The sequence below is a fragment of the Sus scrofa genome, chromosome 10 (assembly GCF_054392235.1).
Source record: "Sus scrofa isolate SSC_HxYL_T2T_F1_AM1 chromosome 10, Sscrofa_HxYL_maternal_Yorkshire_Landrace_v2.0, whole genome shotgun sequence".
NCBI lineage: Eukaryota > Metazoa > Chordata > Mammalia > Artiodactyla > Suidae > Sus > Sus scrofa.
In genome coordinates, this window is record NC_139392.1 from 62,214,973 (window position 1) to 62,231,104 (window position 16,132).

General features: G+C 45.0%; 1 protein-coding gene and 1 pseudogene across 4 annotated transcripts in view; both read left to right on the top strand.

Annotated features, from left to right (window-relative positions):
- Positions 1 to 16,132, top strand: part of LOC110255677 (uncharacterized) — a 1,749,062-nt gene that overhangs the window by 914,449 nt on the left and 818,481 nt on the right. The gene's annotated exons all lie outside the window — the stretch shown is intronic.
- Positions 12,595 to 15,876, top strand: LOC100515272 (nuclear envelope pore membrane protein POM 121C pseudogene; annotated as a pseudogene).

The window sequence follows — 16,132 nt, forward strand, 5'->3', positions numbered from 1 at the left end:
GACAGGTCCTGTCTGGTCTTACAAAGATGAAGTAACAGTGAAGTCAGGAACAATTATAGATTGTTCGCTGCTTTTCACTACAATGATAGAGATTTCATAGTTCTTGACTAACAGAAGTTGTTCATGTCTATTCATTGTACATGTTCATAAAACATAAGTTACACAGAGTGGTTGTCAAATGAGCCTGTGGCCATAGCTGTTGATGTTTCATGCCAAGGTAGGCAATTCATCTGGCATAAATGGCACAAAGGGTCTAACCGGGGAGTTCCCCTTGTGGCTCAGCAGTAATGAACCCGACCGGTACCCAAGAGGACATTGATCCCTGGCCTCGCTGGGTGGGCTGAGGATCTGGCGTTGCCGCAAGCTGTGGTGTAGGCTGCAGACATGGCTCAGATCCTACACTGCTGTGGCTGTGGTGTGGACCAGCAAGTGCTGTGGTGTAGGCCGGAAGCCACTGTGGTAGGGGCCGGCAGCTGTAGCTGGGAAGTTCGTGGCCTGGGAACTTCCGTAAGCAGCAGGTGCAGCCCTAAAACCAAACCAACCAAACAGACAAACAAAAAAGGTTCTCCCCAGACATTATATTTTAACAAAGTCTTCAGTTAAGTGTAATCTCTAATCACTTGGCCTCTGTCACTGCATTTGTAACGTGGCTTGTTGAGAAAATCATGAACATTTTCTGTGGCTTTCACGTACTTTGACAGAAATTTGAAAATTGAGAGAACTCTGTAGGACGTAGATATAGTGAAATTCTATGTGCAAAAGCACATGTCTTTGAAACTGGCTGTGTGTTACTTCACATTGAATATTATGTTTTCTGGTTAGTTCCTCAAGAACAATGGAACTGACATATCATTTTCTTGTGTTTTAAAACAGAGTCCTTTTTTCAGCATCTTATCCACATTCTGTTGGCATTTTCCGGCTTCACTGATGAGTAATAGCAATAATGGAGTTACTTAAGTCTATATTCAGTAGATGTTAAGCATAAAGAGAAATACTGTAGGTAGTTATTTAACTAACACACAGCCACCAATTTTAGAGGAAACGGAGGCTTGTCTGGCCGTTAACATGGCCTGTGTAGTTCAGCTTCACGGCGTAGCTTCTTATAGACTGAAGGTCCTGTGCCTTCAGCATTAATAGAAAGCATGTTTTTATTGGTCAGTTTGCTTTAGGGTTAAGGCATGCTTCAACCTCAGCAATATGATCTAGTGAGCAATGAAGAGGATGGTACTGAGTATAATTGGATGGGCTAAGTTGTTAGTTTCTCAGGCCCTGGAAGAGTACTGCAATTCCTTTGTAATACCTTCTTCAAACACAGTGAAGGAATACAGGATTTCCAGCCAACCTCCTTAGGAATACCTAAATTATCTCCCTTCCAGAGCCCAATCTAGCAGATGAAAGAAAATTATACGAAAAGGTTGTATATGTCTAGCCTTGGTTCTCTCTAAGAAATAATACAGTTTTAAAGCGGAGAGTATTAAGGATCACATACAAACATTAAGGTCACGTCATAAGTGCCAAATGTCTCCTAGGGTATTCAAATAAGAGTAAAAATTTAGATAAAGACAAGCTTGGTCTGTCATAGTTGAATGTCCGATAATTACAGTCAGATATGCATATTCAATTATGAGGATATTAGTAAAACGTGTGTAACTTAGTCTGGGGCTTCATTGAAAGCTGCCGGTGGGAAATGAGTCTGGAAGGGTGTTTTCTCAGGTTAATGCCATCAACACAGACCATCAGTGACCGGTCAGTGATAGGAATAGACGAGAGCTTTATCTGAAGTACACTGAAGACTGTAGCCTAGGAGAGAGAGCCTCAATAAGCATTGGAATTGTGTTTCCACTGAACTACAGAATGTGGGAGGCCTATGCAGGCAAAGATGGCAAAGGTACATAAGCTGTCTGTCAAGTGTTAGGATTGGAACAGGCAAGAAGTAAGGGCCCTTTTTAAGTGAGGATTGGTTGGGGTCCGAAATGTTTGAATAGTTACACTGATAGGCTTTAGAGAGAGAGCATAAAGTTGCAGCTGGCAGGTGGTAGAAGAGAGTGTTTTTCAAATGGCTGGTGATATTCTTGAGTTTGAGGTAGTTCAGAAAAGTAAAGCTCTCCTTGATGCAGGAACAAGACTGAAACAACCTCCACGATGGCTACCTGTTTCCACTTTGAATGCCTGAATCAGTTGCTCCATCTCGCAATTCTATTTTTTTTTTTTTTTTGGTCTTTGTCTTTTGTCTTTTTAGGGCCACACCCACTGCATATGGAGGTTCCCAGGCTAGGGGTCCAATTGGAGCTACAGCTGCCAGCCTACACCACAGCCCCAGCAACGACAGATCCAAGCCGTGTCTGATACACCACAGCTCACAGCACCACCAGATCCTGAAGCCACTGAGCGAGGCCAGGGAGTGAAGCCACAACCTCACGGGGCCTAGTTGGATTTGTTTCCGCTGTGCCACTCCAGGAACTCCCCATCTTGATGTTTTTAGTGCATTATTTCCTTTAGTGGTTAAAGCAGGTGTACTAAGGATGTTTGGCAGGCCATGGGAAAGAGTGTTCTAGTTAGTGTAAAGTTCAGGCCAAATCAGGTGAAATCCAGGATGACTTCCTCCTATCTCAATATGAAAACATTTCTTCAGTCAGCAGCATGTATATGGATGATCGCATTCAGATTACAGAAAAGTACTTAAGGATAATTTTTACATAGGAGAAAACACAGAAAACTGGCAGGATTTCAAGCAGGTTAATAAAATTGGTAGCATCAGTGATGCTTTCCACAGTGGTGAGTGGTTAGTCACCCGAGGTTAATAGGGGAACAGCTGTCCAAATACTTAGCATGTTATATTTAAGAAGTTGCTGTTGAACAAAGTGACCGAGTTGTGTATATGTGTGTGTGTGTGTGTGTGTGTGTGTGTGTGAGTGTGTGTGTATATATACATATATAAATATATATATATATTCCTTCTTTTTTCATGTTATATTCCATCATGTTGTAACGCAAGAGACAGGACAGAGTTCCCTGTGCTGTACAGTCGGACCCCAGTACTTATCCACTCCAAACTTCCTAGTTTGTATACTCCAACCCCACACTCCCCATCCATCCACTCCCTCCTCTGTCCCCAGCAGCATCCACAAGTCTGTTCTCCATGTGCCCGATCTGTTTCTGTTTTGTAGATGGGATCATTTTTGCCCTATTTGCGGCTGGAGCGTCGCCGGTAGAGTCCTCACCACTTGCATCTCTGATGTGCAGCAGAGTGCAAGATGAAGTTCCTATCCAACTGTTTTGGGTTTACAGAAGAGTGATGCTAGGAATTTTTACAGCCTTTCAAACTAAGCAATGGAGAGTCCCTGTGGTGGTGCAGTGGGTCAGTGATCCAGCTTGTGTCTGTGCCATGGCCAGTTCAGTTCCTGGTCCAGTGCAGGGGTTTAAGGATCCAGCATTGCTATAGCTGTGGTGTAGGTTGCTGATAGGGATTGGATTCAGTCCCTGGCCTGGGAACTGCCATATGGTGCGGGGGCAGCCAGAAACAGACAAAAAAAATTAACAGTAAAAAACAGAGTAAGAAACTATAGTTGTGTTGCATGTCCCTTCTTGCAAAAGGAAGTTTAGAATGAACATTTTTGAAAGATTTTCTTCTTTTTTTTTTTTTTTCCTGCAGTACAGCATGGGGATCAAGTTATTCTTACATGTGTACGTTTTTTCCCACCCTTTGTTCTGTTGCAATATGAGTATCTAGACATAGTTCTCAATGCTGCTCAGCAGGGTCTCCTTGTAACTCTATTCTAAGTAGTGTCTGATAATCCCAAGCTCCCGATCCCTCCCACTCCCTCCCTCTCCCTTCGGGCAGCCACATGTCTATTCTCCAGGTCCATGATTTTCTTTTCGGTGGAGATGTTCATTTGTGCTGGATATTAGATTCCAGTTATGAGTGCTATCATATGGTATTTGTCTTTGTCTTTCTGGCTCATTTCACTCAGTATGAGAGTCTCTAGTTCCATCCATGTTGCTGCAAATGGCATTATGTCATTCTTTTTTTTTTTGGCGGAGTAGTATTCCATTGTGCATATATACCACATCTTCTGAATCCATTCATCTGTTGATGGACATTTGGGTTGTTTCCATGTCCTGGCTATTGTGAATAGTGTTGCAATGAACATGCGGGTGCATGTGTCTCTCCTGAGAAGAGTTTTGTCCGGATATATGCCCAAGAGTGGGATTGCGGGGTCGTATGGAAGTTCTGTGTATAGATTTCCAAGGTATCTCCAAACTGTTCTCCATAGTGGCTGTACCAGTTCACATTCCCACCAACAGTGCAGGCGGGTTCCCTTTTGTCCACACCCCCTCCAGCACTTGTTATTTGTGGGCTTATGAATGAGGGCCATTGTGACTGGTGTGAGGTGGTATCTCCTGGTAGTTTTGATTTGCATTTCTCTTACAATCAGCGATGTGGAGCATTTTTTCATGTGTTTGCTGGCCATCTGTATATCTTCCTTGGAGAAATGTCTATTCAGGTCTTTTGCCCATTTTTCCATTGATTGATTGGCTTTTTTGCTGTTGAGTTGTATAAGCTGCTTATATATTCTAGAGATTAAGCCCTTGTGGGATGCATCATTTGAAAGTATTTTCTCCCATTCTTTGTCTTTTTGTTTTCTTTTGGGTTTCCTTTGCTGTGCAAAAGCTTTTCAGTTTGATGAGGTCCCATGGGTTTACTTTTGCTCTTATTTCTATTGCTTTGGGAGACTGACCTGAGAAAATATTCATGGTGCTGATGTCAGAGAGTGTTTTGCCTGTGTTCTCTTCTAGGAGTTTGATGGTGTTCCGGCTTATATTTAAGTCTTTCAGCCATTTGGGGTTTATTTTTGTGCATGGTGTGAGGGTGTGTTCTAGTTTGATTGCTTTGCATGCAGGTGTCCAGGTTTCCCAGCCATGCTTGCTGAATAGACTTTCTTTTTCCCATTTTATGTTCTTGCCTCCCTTGCCAAAGCTTAATTGACCATAGGTGTCAGGGTTTATTTCCGCGTTCTCTATTCTGTTCCCTTGGTCTGTCTGTCTGTTTTGACACCAGTACCACACTGTTTTGCTGACTGTGGCTTTGTAATATTTCTTGAAGTCTGGGAATGTTATGCTTCCTGCTTGGTTTTTGATTCTCAGGATTTCTTTGGTGATTCTGGGTCTTTTGTGGTTCCATCTAAATGTTTGGATTGTTTGTTGTAGTTCTGTGAAAAATGTCATGGGTAATTTGATAGGGATAGCATTGAATCTGTAGATTGCTTTGGGTAGCATGGCCATTTTTACAATATTGATTTTTCCAGTCCATGAACATGGAATATCTTTCTATTTCTTTACATCTTGTTTGATTTCTTTGATTGAAGTTTTATAGGTCTTGGCATATAGGTCCTTTACCTCTTTGGTCAGGTGTATTCCGAGGTATTTGATTTTTGTGAGGTGCAATTTTAAAAGGTATTGTATTTTTGTATTCCTGTATTTCTTTTTTCCTGGGGACAGCTCAGCAGGATGGGGCTGAAGAACGGGTGCTGGGAACATAAGGAAAAATAATTAACATAAAAGAAGACACAGAGACATTTATCTTAAGTAAAGGTGGGAGCCAGGGGACTCAAGGTCTCAGGGACCAAGAGCCCCATGCCTCAAGAAACCACACTGCCTTTATTGTGCTCTTTAGATGAGATCAATTGAGGAGTGGCTCTGGGTGGAGGATATAGGGCTTGTTTACTATTATATAAGTTCTTTTACTATTTAAAAAGCCACTTAGGTATTAAAGGGTTAAGCTCTTACTCTGACCTCTATGCACATAACATTTCTTAAGCTTAAGTCACCTATGCCTTTTGGTATTTGTTCTTAAGCTTAAGTCATTTACCAGCACTGTGACTGTTTTTCCAAGAAGGAAGATGGGATAAAATAAGACAAGAAGCTGGGATAAAGTAAAGAAGGACAAGATGGAGTTTTCAAGGAAACATGTCTGTGACACCTTTTCTAATATTTCATTGCTGGTATACGGAAAAGTGGCTGATTTCTGAATGTTAATCTTACATCCTGCCACTTTGCTGAATTTCTTTATCAGTGCAAGTAGTTTCTGGGTTGAGTCCTTAGGGTTTTCTATGTATAGTATCATGTCGTCTGCATCCAGTGACAGTTTGATCTCTTCTCTTCCTATATGGATGCCTTTTATTTCTTTTGTTTGTCTAATTGCTGTGGCTAGGACTTCCAAAACTGTGTTGAGTCGCAGTGGTGAGAGTGGGCATCCGTGTCTTGTTGCAGATTTGAGTGAGAAGGCTTTCGGCTTTTCCCCCTTGAGTATTATATTTGCTGTGGGGTTGTCATAAATGGGTTTGATTATGTTCAGGAATGTTCCCTCTATACCCACTTTGGCGAGGGTCTTGATGATGAATGGATGTTGGACTTTGTCAAATGCTTTTTCTGCATCTATTGAGATGATCGTATGATTTTTGACATCGTTTGTTAATGTGGTGTATGACGTTGATTGATTTGCGTATGTTGAACCATCCTTGTGAACCTGGGATGTACCCTGCTGGTCATGGTGCATACTTTTTTGGATGTGTTGTTGGATTTGGTTGGCTAAGATTTTGCTGAGAATTTTTGCATCTATGTCCATCAAAGATATTGGCCGATAATTATCTTTTTTGGTGTTATCTTTGTCTGGTTTTGGAATAGAAAGATTTTCTAAATGGCTAAAGCGCTTTTTTTTTTTTTTTCCCCTGCTCAATCCTACTTTCCAGTATAATTTAACTGATTCTAAATCCTTTCCAAAGATTTCAACTGCATAAAGTAGTTATTATATAGATAATTTGTGCCTTTGCTTTTTGCTTAGGGCCACAATTCTGTGTGTTTTGTTTATAACGTACTTTGTCCAGCTTTGCCCCTCTAGGATAGAATTTGTCATCACAAGAATTTTTGCTACTTTCACCATTTTCCCTATCCTAGCTATAGAAGCTAAGCTTTACACAGATTACCTCATTGATTTACACTTAATGCCACATTTTAAAACATGTATTTTACCAATAGAAACTAAGCCCTAAATCGTTAGGGGTTAAATGACTAGCCCAGTAAATACACAGCCAAAAAATAAAAGACCTGAATGAATTCCAGTGCTTAGTACCATTTATAGAATCAAATCTGCAAAAATTTTACGAACACCTCCACACCTCCATCTCGTTAATGCTGTTACCTTTAGTGGTATCATTATGGATTTATCTTACTGTGGTTATTTCGAGTGACTGTTACACTTTTCAGTATTTTATAAAGTTCCTAAATTGAGCGTATATTCCTCTATAATATATATGTTAGATTAAGGCATACTGAGGTAGTAAAAGGATATTTTTGCTCTGTCAACATTAAAATCCATGCTCTTTATATATCACTTCTACATAATTATTCCACTCATATTTTATATCTTTGTGATTTATAAGAACCGATTGGTTACTTATCTTTCGATCCGTGCTTCATTGCTTCTATGATACATACAGAGACATGTACTAGATTGCCATAAGTAGTCGAAGGTCACCCACATTTTCCTTGCTTTCTTCCTTTATTCCAACACTCTCACAGTGGGAAGACATGAGCAAAAGGGAGAGAAGAATGATCGTAGATAGGTAAATTAGCTGATCGATAACTTTGTATTTGTAGAATATATATGAATATATTAAACTAGTTTGGCAAAAACACTTGACATATGACTCTGAAGAAGCAAGCATTCAGTGAATTGTTAGGGTGGTGCCGTATATTAGAAATTATAAGCCCTGATTTGTTAGGTAGAGTGAGGCAGTCCCTAATTGAACCCTGGTGGTCAGTTCACTGTGGTATTACAGCAAGTGATCAATGTAGAGCCCTTGTGATCTTGCTCTATAGAGAACACTGAGTTGAACCGTTAATCCACCTGAAACCTGGTCTCTAATGCTCCTGCAGTTCAACTTAATGAAGACATCTATTTTCCTGATGAGTCATGAGATACAAACTCTGTAGAGGGAAAGAGACCGTTTTTCAGAAAATGTTGTGAAATATGAATGTGGGAAAGAGTAAGATTAATTCTGACCAGAGGCCTAGAAAGACGCAACGGAGAAGTCAACTTTTGGGTCGTTCTTGAAAATAACGAAAATGTCTATGTGTATTTTATTCTTGAAGATCAGAATAGTGATAAAGTCTTTCCCCAAGAGAACTGCTAACTCTGTTTTAGATAAAGCAAGTACAGTAGCCAAAAAGGTTGCTATCAGATGATATACACAAGAATGAAGGGGTGGAAGTGGTGGCTTATGGAAGTAAAACCCACGGCTAATTCACATCAACCGTGACGCACAAATCTTCCAACTTCGACAAGGCCGTAGTGGTCCATTCATTAAACGGTTTTGATGGCTTTTGGAGACTCATGAAATATATAAATTTGAATTTCATTGAGAAACTCCTAAATGCCGTCATGCAGATTTATTACAGCTGGGCATATTATTAAGACTAGCCCAGATGAGTGGTCTGTGTAGAACTTCAAGCTACTGACATGTACATCTTGTAGGCTGCTGTACACGCAAGAGTTGACTACTTTAGTGAACCCCCCAAAATGAGTAGTTCCCTTTATTGCTACCTTAAAAGTTTCTCTTTTAAACATCCTCTAGGTCTGAATCAATGGTCTGTATAGTTTGCTCTTAAGCTCAGGTGTTCTTTCCTTTAGAAAATGGTTTATGATCAGGAATTCCTGTCGTGGCCCAGTGGTTAACCAATCTGACTAGGAACCATGAGGTTGCGGGTTCAGTCCCTGCCCTTGCTCAGTGGGTTAACGATCCCACGTTGCCGTGAGCCTTGGTGTAGGTTGCAGATGTGACTCGGATCCCACGTTGCTATGGCTCTGGCATAGGCCGGAGGCTACAGCTCCAATTTGACCCCTAGCCTGGGAACCTCCATATGCCGCGGGAGTGGCCCAGGAAACAGCAAAAAGACACACACACACACACACACACAAAATGTTTTATGATCAGAAGCCCTGCCCCAACCATTATGGAATAGATTAGAATGGGTTAAATAGCTCTCCTTCGTGTTTTTCTTTAAAGTCCTACAATCTGTGGATAAAGGCAGATTTTATTCTTTCCTAGTTAATGTTCCATTTATTAATTTTCCCCTTAACATGTTGCCCTGCGAGATGCTCCAGTACAATGCTGAGTGGAAGTGGTAAGAGTGGTAAGGTCTTTTTCCTGATCTTAAGGATAAAGTTATTTGGCCCCTCATCATTAAATATGATTTTAACTCTAGCTTTCCCATATTCTGTTCCACATATTTTCATATCTCTAGGTTTAGTTTATGGCGGATTTTCATCATAAATCAGTGCTCGATTTTGTCAAATGTTTTATTTTCAACTCAGTTCTTTGTTATTTTTTTTTTAAACAGCATTCATGGACATTGATTTTTCCATGGTCACTTCCAAATAGTATCAGCGCCTTAGGCAGGACCATGGAGCTGGTTTGGAGTGGGTTAAGGTGGGAGGTGTGTCTAACAAAAGTGGTAGCAACACTTTTCACAAGGATCGGGAAGATTTTCTCTAAAGACTACTTCTAAATGTCTTTTTTGCCTATAGTGCACTATGTCTTTAGCATATGTTTTTCTCTAGTGTCTCCTCTTTCATTTCTATATTTTTTAATTTTCTCTCTTTTTCTTAGTCTAAAGTTTTTTTTTTAAATCATAGTTGATTTATGGTGTTGTGTCAGTTTTTTCTATACAGCATATTAACCCAGATATGTGTGTGTATATATATATATATATATATATATATATATATGTACAGAAACACACACACACACCCGCATACACTCATACACATATATCTATATATGCATTCTTTTTTGCATTCTCTCTTCCATCATGTTCTATCCCAAGAGACTGGATATAATTCCCTGTGCTATCCATAGGACCTCATTGCTTATCCATTCTAAATGTAGTAGTTTGCATTTCCCAACCCCAAACTCCCCAAGTATTCCACTCCCTCCCCACAACCCCCTTGGCAACCACAAGTCTGTTCCATGTGTCTGTGAGAGTGTTTCTCTTTAATATATAGGTTCATTCATGCCATATTTGAGATCAATTTTTGTCATTATATTTATCTTTCCAAACAGTTCTTTTATTGCTTTTGACGTTGTTGTTGTTGTTGTTGTTTGACTGGTTGGTTGGTTATGGCTGTCTCGTTCTATTTCATTTTTTCCCATGTTGATCTTTTATATTTCCTTCCTTCCTTTCTAACCTTGGGCTTAGCTTGTTCCTGTTTCTGATTCCTTGAAAGCAACTTCAAAGAATTGAAATGTTCAGGTATTTAATGGAGATTTTTTTCTTTCTTTCTTCTTTCTTACATAAAAAAACAAAGCAAAACAAAACAAAACTTTTTAGGGCCACCCCCTCAGCATATGGAGTCTCCCAGGCTAGGGGTCTAGTCGGAGCTATAGCTGCCAGCCTACACCACAGCCAAAGCAATGCCAGATCCGAGCCATATCTGTGACCTATGCCATGGCTCACGGCAACATGGGATCCTTAACCCACTGAGTGAGGCCTGGGATCGAACGTGCAAACTCATGGTTCCTAGTCAGATTTGTATCCACTGTTCCATGACGGGAACCCCAAGATGTTTTCTTCTTAACATTTGCTTGTATCAATATAAAATTCCTTGTAGGAACTGCTTTTGTAGCATCCTCTATGTTTTGGTATATTGCGTTTCTGTTTTCATTTGTTTGGAGGTTATTTTGTTATAAATCTTTGGATTTCTTATTTGACCCATTGGTAGTTCCGAGTTGTGTTGTTTAGTTTCTGTATGTTTGTAAACTTTCCAGTATTCCTCTTATTGTTTTTTAGTGTCTTATCCATCATGGGTGAACAAGTTGCTATAGTTTTAAATCTTTTAAAATTTGTGAAAGTTTGTTTTAACATGATGTGGCTCATGATATGATCTATCCTAAAGAATGTGCTCTGTGCACTTGAGAAGAGTGTTTGTTGTTCTGTTGTGTAGAAATATCTATGTATGCCTGTTAGGACCATTTGGTCTAATTTATAGTTACCATACTCTGCTTTGGCGCTCGAGCTTAATTTTTCCTACATAGGTGCAGTGTGTGTCCTTTGGCCAACATATGCTCATTTCTCCCACCTCTCTGCCCCTGGTGAGCTCTGTTCTAGTCTTTGCTTCTATGTATTAAACCTTTTGGATCCTATAAATGAGTGAGATCATTCTATCTTTTTGTGTTTGGTTTATGTGATTTAGCAGGTCTTCCAGGTTCATCTCTTTTGCTGCAAGTGGCTGGATCTCTTGGGCATTTAAGGCTGGATAATACACACACACACACACACACACACACATTTGTTATCCATTCATCTGTTGTTGGGCACTTACCTGGTTTTCTTATATTGGTTACGGTGAATGTTCCTGCAGTGAACATGGGAGTGCAGATATCATTTTGAAGTACTGATTTCATTTCCTTCAGTTTGAAATTGCTGTATCCTATGGTATTTTTTTTTTTTTTCTTTAACTTTTTGAGGAATCTCCTTACTGCTTCCCACCATGCCTGTACTAATTTACATTCGAATGAGATGACCTCATTTGGTTTCTTTTTAACCATTCAGATGGAATCATCTGAATGATTACAAGTCATGTAGTCAAATGAGGGAACAAGTAATCCGTCCTTTGGAAGTTTTAAAACTGTGGGGCACCAAAGACTATTATTTTGGTCGAATATATTAGACTATTTACCTGTCTATCTATGTAAATATAGTGTTTTATTTGTGTTCTTTTCTGAATCCTCTAAACATTTTAACATACAGACATGTAGTACGTTTCTCCACTTTCTCATTATTTCAACCGTAGATAAAAATACAAAGATGATGAATCATTCATCATATGGAGATTATGTTTAACATGTCTTAACATGTTACTTAGGTCTATTTCAGATTTGGAAAGTGTTGTAAAATCAAGTACAGTACATCCCACTGAGGTTCCCCTTTTGTCTTCATTGATAGCCTCATCCCCTGCCTGTGTAGCATTATCCTAAAGTTGACATTCTCCAAGCATTTTTATGATATAGGTATATGTGTCTGTATCTTACCTATGTGATTATTTTCACTCAAGTATATCTGGCGCATGCACATTTGTTTTGGGGGTTTTATTTTTGACTGTTTGTTATTATTATTTATTCCGGGGCTACCCTTGCTTGCGAAGTCGCGGTGTCTGCAGCAGCTGCGGTGACTGCAGGAGGCAACCTGTGGAGCGGAGGTTGATAGCCAGTGTTAGGGACCTTGGGTCTGTGGGCTGGTGCCGCCAGGGGCAGGGGCAGCGCTGCTGGGCCTGTGGCTGCTGGGCCTCGTGCTGTACTTGGTGCCCGCGGGGGTGGCGGTTACGCTGGCCTGGCTAGCTGTGGGTGCGACCGCGGTCTGGTGGGGCCTGCGCCGCGAGCCCCGAGGTTCACGCGCCTTCCGAACCTCGCTGGTTCGGAACGCGCGCTGCCATGGAACACTGCTCACCTTGCCTCCGGCGTAGTCAGCAGTAAACGGAAGTCTCCTAGAGCCTCCGCGCCTCTTCCAAGGACTTGGACCCGCGCTCATCTGTTCCTCATGGGCAACTACCTAGGCAAGCCCGCCCCCCCGCAGCCTGCCTCCACCTCGGAGGCCAGGGACCTGCGGGAGAGGCCTGGCCGCCGCCCGCCCACCCGCCCCACGCCGCCGCCGCCAGCTCCATCAGGCCATACCCCCGGGGTTCATACTCACCCCTCCCTACCCACTCCTCTTCCCCGACCCTCTAGGAGGACGGCCCTCCGGGGTTGTGGCCCTGTAGCACATCGGTTTGTAATACCACCTCGAAGGAGATACCCAATCCAGCAGGCCCACTATGCCTCGCTGGGGGTCCTTCCCACGGTGTGCTGGAATAGTTGTCACAGGAAGACTGTGCTCTCTGCTCGCAATTCCAAAGTGGTGTGCAGCCCAGTGAGAGTGAGGATTGCTCCTCCGGATAGCAAGTGGATTCGTCCCCTGCTATCAGAGCAGAGTAGCAGCTCAACCGTGTCCTCCCCATCAGCTAGTGCCCCAGACCCATGTGCAAAGGAGACTGTGCTGAGTGCCCTCAGAGCGAGGAAGAAAAGGACGGTGAAGGAGGAAGACCAAATACTGGCTGATGGCCAGGAAGAAAAGAGAAGGCGCCAGGACAGCAGTGGACGTGGACATTCAGCATTTGAGCCGCTGGCGGCCAATGGAATCCCTGCCTCTTTTGTGCCTAAGCCTGGGTCTCTGAAGAGAGGTCTCAGTCCCCAGAGCTCAGATGCCCACTTAAATAAGAGGTCACGCACCTCTTCACTGAGCTCCTTGACCAGCACGTACTCAGGCGGCGTGCCCATCTCCAGGCGCAATGCCATCACCAGTTCTTACAGTTCTACTGGAGGTCTCTCTCAGCTGCGGAAGAGGAGTGGTCCTAGGTCATCCCCCTTCTCCAGGCCAGCTTCGTCCTGCTCCCAGGCTCTAGCGAGGCCAGCAAAGGAAATAAGAGAAGAGGAACTTTCTCATCATTCTGCTTCGTCAACTGCATTCACAACAGACAAGGAGTCCTGGGGAGCAGAAGTTGCCGATACCACCACAAGGGAGAAACAGGACTCGTGGAGTTCTCCACCAACACCTGGCAGCTCAGGGCAGCGTAAGCGGAAGGTGCAGCTGCTGCGGTCCTGGCGAGGGGAGCAGCTGACCTTGCCTCCACCTCCCCAGCTTGGGTATTCAGTCACTGCGGAAGACTTAGACTTGGAAAAGAAAGCTTTGTCACAATGGTTCAGCGAGATCTTGGAGGATAAGACTGATACTACCTTGAGCTCTATCCCTGAGAACCCACCTACCAGTCAGCCTCCGGTCTCTTTCAGCCTGCCTACTGCTGGGACTCCTGCCACCGAAACCTCCCTCCCAGCCCCAAGCCCTAGCCCACTGTTGAAGAGCTTGAAGAAGCAGCAGGATTCCCCAGGCCTACCATCGCCCCCCAAGTCTGCTGGCATGGCAAGCCCTGTGGCCCATTCGCCTCCGAAGACACCCGGCCCTCTGGCCCCTCTTGGCTCTTCACAGTCAGGGCCTCTTGCGGGCACCTCCTCGGACTGCAAACCTACAGCCGTTTTCTGTGGCGGCACCCTTACACCCGCTTCTTCCACAGGACCAGTCACTCACACCAAGTCACCTCCAGCCCCTGAGGCTGAGACGTCTGCCAACTCCCAAGCCTTGTCGGCCCCCCCTCCCCCTCCCAAGCAGAATATTCCTTGTGGAATGCTGGGCACCTCACCTGCTAAGCCTCCTGCCTCTGCAGCTCCTGCTGTGTCTTCACCATCTCCCGTGCTCGATCCCATTTTTTGGCCCCCTCCTAAAAGCAAGAACGAGGGCCCCTTGCCCTCTAGCCCTTCCAAGGTCCCAGCCACCACATCTTCCAGCTCAGCCCTCCCCGCAAGTACCCGCAGCCCGTCCCGCACTTTTAAACCTGGCTTTCACACCAGGGAGGCCCCTGCATCCGTGCCCATAGTAACTCCCTTCTTCAAGCAGGCAGCTCCTCCAGCCGGTGCTATGAGCGCCCCTCTCTTCCCTGGCCAGACCCGTGCCACCTCTGCAGTGGCTGCTGCGACCACAGCTGGCACCTCCGTAGACTCTGCTCTGAAGCCCGTGTTCAGCTTCCGTGTGAGCAGCATGACCAGCACCCTGAGCAGCGTGACTAGCACCACCGCTTCCACCTCCCAGCCCGTCCTCTTTGGGACTCCCTCTGCCTCTGGTGGCAGCTTCACAAACCCAGCTGTGGGTTCCAGCTCCATAGTCCAGCTTGGTAAGCCTCCCACCATGCCTCCTTCAAGAGCAGTCACCAGCTTTGGACAGTCCCTTCCCGGTGCCCCTCAGGCAGTGGCCAGCAGCAGCAGCAGCAGCAGCAGCGCTAGCACTGCTGGCTTTAGTGATTTGGGCAGCAGCCTTCCAGCCTCTGCCCCAGCCACCACCAGCCAGGCCACGCTGACATTCAGTAGCACCCCCCGCCCAGCCATCAGCGTTCCCTTTGGCTCAAGTGCCAAGCCCTCTCTGTCATCATATCCAGGATCCAACGCCCAGCCCAGGTTTGGGGCCACTGATGGGCAGCAGCAGTGGGCTGCCAAGCCATCCCTTGTCCCCAGCTTGTGTAGCTCCTTCACGTTGGGAAACTCTGCAGCCCCCGCCCCGACTGCCACTCCAGCCGCAGCCCAGCCAGCCTTTGGCAGCACCACACAGTCCACTCTTGGTGGCCTGAAAGCCACAGCCTCTGCCTCGGGCACCCTTGCCGGCCCCCAGCCAGCCTTTGGCAGCACCACAGCCGTTTTCTCCTTTGGTGCAGCCACCACCTCTGGCTTTGGAGCTACAGCCCAGACCACCGGCAGTGGGGCCAGTCGCTCCAGTAGCACGACACCATCTCCCTTCACATTTGGGGGATGGGCAGCCCCACCCTCTGGCAGCAGAGGCTTTGGGCTCAGTGTGGCTTCGCCAGGCACCAGCTCTGCCTCAGGAGCCTTTGGCTCCGGAGCAGGACAGAGTGGGACCGCTGGCAGCACGACTCCTTTTGTGGGAGGCTTGAGTCAGAAGAGCCTGGGTGCACCCAGCCAGAACACATCCTTTGGCCTCAATGTGGCCTGCAGTGCAGAGAGCCAACCTGTGTTTGGAGGCGCCTCCACGCCCACCTTTGGTCAGAGCACCCCTGGCCCTGGGGTGGGCACATCAGGCAGCAGCCTCTCCTTTGGGGCGTCCTCAACACCCATCCAGGGCTTTGTTAGAAAAGGACCTTCCTTTTCCATTGGTGCAGGACCCAAGCCCCCAGGGGCTTGGCCACAGCTACAGGCCCGGAGGCAGCACACTAGCAAGAAGTAGCCCCTGGCCCTTACCCCCCCCCTTTACCCCTCCTGCCAACAACTGGACCTTGGCACCTGCCAGAAAGAGCCTCTCACCTTCTAGTTCCATGAAGCTGAGATCTCTGAACCAGTCCTGCTTCAGCCATGGGGCGGGGAGGAGGAGTGGCAGGTGCAGAGGCTGCTCCCTGTCTTGCAGGAAGCAGAAGGCCCAGGCCTTGGGGGGATGGGAAGGCAGGAAGGGTGGCCGGGCCGAAGCCTGTGACCTTACTTGAACA